A 5,000-nucleotide genomic window follows, 5' to 3' on the forward strand; every position below is an offset into this window, starting at 1 on the left:
ATAACTTTTCTAGCTAACGGGCCTTCTGTCCACAGGGTGTCTGAGTATAGGGATCGACCCCAAGCTGAGGCGTGAATAACGGTACCTAAAATATTTTGTATTTTTTCATATTTGTATATACTTTACCACAGGGTTCTTTGTAAAAAAATCGAAAACGATCCCCATGGTGTATTGGTGCCATACAAACCCAACTTTCGTTTTTGTAAGCGTTAATAGAATTTTGGTTAAAAAAAAGGTATTATATGCTTTTCACTGCTCAACTAGATAATATATATTTGCATAGATCCAATACATCGTGTGTCAGGTTCACGTATTTGCTACTGTACATCACAAAGCCTTTTGCAAAACCAAAGACCCAAGTAACACACGAAAGAATGATTTAGTACTACATATCGAAGAAAAAAAACAACAACAAGAAAATAAACGAGGTAGCAATTTCAGCGAGTATTGGAAATTAATTAGTTTGTATTATGAGAGAGCTGAGATCTGGGTTTACAGATGATAGCTAATTGGGGTAGTTTCAGATAATTAAGTCCACAGGAAGGAGCAGGAAGTTAAGATGGTTACAATAACAGCTGATCGTGACGATCTTGGAATAGTCCTAGTTCCTGGAAGCATTAAAAAAAAAAAAAAATCAATAAACAAATAAATAGAATAAATAAATAGATAAATAAATAAATAAATAAATAAAATAAAATAAAATAAAATAAAATAAAATAATTGTCTGTTATTGAAAGGAAAGATAATTAGATGAAGATAGATATAATATGAAGACTGACTGGAAGCATCTAATAAAATATGTAAATAAATAAATATAATAAAATAATTGTCTGTTATTGAAAGGAAAGATAATTAGACGAAGAAAGATATAATATGAAGAGACTGACGGTGCCCCGAGAGCAGAGGACTTTGTAGCGAGGAATTTAATGAACCATACCCTTGGTCCGACTCGCTGGCGGTATGGTTTGTACTGCCTTCACCCCGACCTCCGCCGCAAACAATGACGCTCTAATTCGCATCCAAGATGAATAGTGTCATGATAACTAAAAACAAATAATATATTCATTTCATTAAAATGAAAGTTCTTTTTCTTGTGATAACGTTGTTGTTATTATGGAATGCAATTTACTAGCGCTTCTGATCTTGTGTTGAAATATATGAAAGGAGATGTGCTTTTAGTAACGTTTTAGGTTACCATGTAATTTGATTTGTAAAATAAAATTTTCCAAGAATAGTCTGTTCCTGGATATTTTTTGTCCTCTTCTACTACTACTACTACTACTACTACTACTACTACTACTACTACTACTACTACTACTACTACTACTACTACTACTACTACTACTAAAAAAAGAAAAAAGTGGGCAAGGAGCAGGGATGACCCGTCATCCAGGTGCTCAGATGAGAGGGAGGGTGGGAGGGGTGTGGAGTGTATTTAGGGATGAAATGGGTGGGAGTGTTTTTATGCCTTTCCCTTTTTGGCTACCTCCCTTGAAAGGGGGAAAATGCCTTGGTATATGTATGTATATGTATGTATATATATATAAATATATACATATATATATATATATATATATATATATATATATATATAGATATATATATATATATATATAGATATTGTATATATATATATCAACATGAAAGTTATCGGAAAACTTGCTGATAATATCATGAATTAGGATTTTAGAAAATGAAAAATAAAAATGTGTTCATAAACGAATGGGAAAAACAAATAGAATTATAAATAACAAAATAATATTTGTTTGAATAAAACAATTATTGTATTGGAACAAATATTAGCTTAGGATATTTTAATAATTCGTCAGTAATAACCAGCCCTTCCCACCTAGATATACACCAAACGGTCTCCTGTCGGCATGCTCCGCCTTTGTAATCCTTTGTAATCCTTTGCTTCTGTCTTATAGGACACTATATCACCGAAGAGTCATAGAGAAGGTGGTCAAAGAGGGGTATGGCAGCTTAGGTTAGGTTAGGTTAGGTTAGGTTAGGTTAGGTTAGGTTAGATTAGGTCAGGCCAGGTTGGGTTGGGTTAGGTTAGGTTAGGTTAGGTTAGGTTAGGTTAGGTTAGGCTAGGCTAGGTTAGGTTAGGTTAGGTTAGGTTAGGTTAGGCTAGGTTAGGTTAGGTTAGGTTAGGTTAGGCTAGGTTAGGCTAGGTTAGGTTATGCTAGGTTAGGTCATGTTAAACTAGGTTAGGTTAGGTTAGATTAGGTTAGTTTAGGTTAAGTTAGGTTAGGTTAGAATAGGTTAGGTCAGGTTGGGTTAAGTTACGTTAGGTTAGGTTAGGCTAGGTTAGGTTAGGTTAGGTTAGGCTAGGCTAGGCTAGGTTAGGTTAGGTTAGGTTAGGTTAGATTAGACTAGGTTAGGCTAAGTTATATTTGGTTAAACTAGGTTAGGTTAGATTAGGTTAGATTAGGTTAGGTTAAACTAGGTTAAGTTAGGTTAGATTAGATTAGATTAGGTTAGGTTAGGTTAGGTTAGTTTAGTTTAGTTTAGGTTAGGTTAGATTAAGTTAGGTTAGGTTTGTTTAGGTTAGGTTGGATTAGGTTAGATTAAGCTAGATTAGGTTAGGTTAGGTTAAGTTAGGTTAAGTTGGTTGCTACAAACTGTAGTTTACTAGTGTGTCTGTCCTTATAGACAATCTCAGAACGGAAGGAAAACAAAGATTGAGCAAATGGTCAGCACTGTTATGGGTGATGATTAGTCTTCAATCATATAACAATACCACGTTACTCTGGTCCGTAAGGACATCACTAAAGCTCCTAAAATATCGACTACACAAAAGACGCAATTAATGCCCCATATCCCAGGGTCGTTGCATGTGGGGGTGGGGGTGGGGGTGGGGGAGGGCGGGGTTAAACAAGAACGCTACAAACTTCCTTAATTACTCTCATCAATTAAGCGGAATCGTTTAACTTGTTAACTCTCTCCCTTGAACAACTTAACCCTCATAGACACACCTGAAGTTAATTACTGGCTTTACAGGCTAGATAGAGGTTTATTGTCATTCATACATTTAGCCTTCTTATATTGAATTCTTGTCTCAGAATTCCCCAATCACATCTGCAAATTCATCAAATTAATATTCAATTCCTAATCCTTTGGTTTACACTGTTGAGATTAGAAAATTTAAGTTAATTTCTTAGTCCTTGGCGAAAGAAGGCACGCCCCCTTTTTGATTCTGGCCAATCACAGTCACGCATACTTTCTACCTAATCTACTTTATTTAGATCCTATTAAGGAATAAAAAGAACGAGATGTGTTTCTCCAATAGTATGGAAATCCGCCTTTCTTTGAACATAAGAACAAAAGAACATAAAAATGAAGGAGACTGCAAGAGACCATAAGGCCTACACTAGGCAGCTCCGTATTACCTTGAGTCAATATAAAATTTCTTACAACAATTCTTTTATCATAAGAAAGACGTTTGATGAAAAATATAATAAAAACTTAAAAACGAAGAACATGTTTGTACAGTTCTGATCCTGGGTCGGGTTTGGGTGTTCGCAATAACAAAGTAGATAAATTAATTGATAAATAAAGAAGAGAATAGATAAATAGATAGGGAAATTAATAAGTAAAGAAACGCACAAATAAATAAATAAATAGATAAATAAATAATAAAATAAATGAATAAACAAATTAACAAAAATATGTAAATAAGCAAACAGATAAAAATAAATGAATGAATTAATAGTAAAATAAATGAATAAATAAATTAATAAAAACAGATAAATGAACAAACAAAAAATAGATAAACAAATAAATGAATGAATGAATAAATAATAAACATATAATAAATAAATGAATAGATAATTAGATAAATAAATCGATAAACAAACAATAAATGAATGAATAGATAAATCAATATTTATACGAATAAATGAATAAAGGAACAAAATGAATAAAAAACGGAAAAATAGATAAATACAGTGAATAGATAGAGAACTAGATGAATAGATCAAAATAAATAAAAACAAACAAATAAGCAACTAAACATGTAAACAAGCAAGACGATAAACAAACAAATAATTGAAAAAATAAATGAATACATGACCTGCACACATAAGGAATTCATCCTTCATGGCCCACTGCAGGACCTCTCGCAACAAAAGACACAACGACAACAGGGAACCACAATACTAAAGGTCCCCTCTCCTCCCCCTCCCACTCTCTTCTCCTCCTCCCCCTCCCCTCTCCTCCTCCCCCACTCTCATTCTCTCCCCCTTCTCCTCCGCCTTTCTCCCTCCCCTCTCCCTCCCCCTTTCCCTCTCATATCCCCTCCAACTCTCCTCTTCCTCTCTCTCCTCCCCTCCCCTTCTCCTCCCCCTCCTCTTCTCTCTCCTCCTCTCCACTTTCTCCCCTCCCTCTCGCATATCCCTTCCCCCTCTCCTCCTCCTCCCCATTTCCCCCTTCCCCCTCCCCTTCCCCCTCCCCTCCCCTTTCACCCATCCCCTCCCCATTTTCCTTTTTCCCCTTCCGCTCCCCTTTCACTCTCCTCCCTCTCCCCCTCTCTCCTCCCTTTCCTCTCCCCTCTCTCCTCCCTTTCCTCTCCCCTCTCCCCCTCCCTTTCCTCTCCCCTCTCCCCTCCCTTTCCTCTCCCGTCTGTCCTCCCTTTCCTCTCCCCTCTCTCCTCCCTTTCCTCTCCCCTTCCCTTTCCCCCCTTCCCCCTCCCCCTCTCCCCTTTTCCCCTTCCCCTCCCCCCTTTCCCCTTCTCCCCCTTTCCCCTTCTCCCCCTCCCCCTTTCCCCCTTTCCCCCTCCCCTCCCCCCCCCTCCCCCCTCCCTTCCCCCCTCCCTCTTCTCTCCCCCCCCCCCCCTTCCCCCCCCCTTCCCCTTTTCCCCCTTTCCCCCCCCTTCCCCCTTCCCCCTCCCCCTTTCCCCCTCCCCCCCCCCCCCTTCCCCCTCCCCCCTCCATCCTCCCCCCTCCCCTCTCTTTCCCTTTTCCCCTTTCCCCCTCCCCCTTTCTTCCTTTCCCCCT

The sequence above is a fragment of the Oratosquilla oratoria genome, chromosome 5 (assembly GCF_046742065.1).
Source record: "Oratosquilla oratoria isolate Oo_2021 chromosome 5, ASM4674206v1, whole genome shotgun sequence".
NCBI classification, from domain to species: Eukaryota; Metazoa; Arthropoda; class Malacostraca; order Stomatopoda; family Squillidae; genus Oratosquilla; species Oratosquilla oratoria.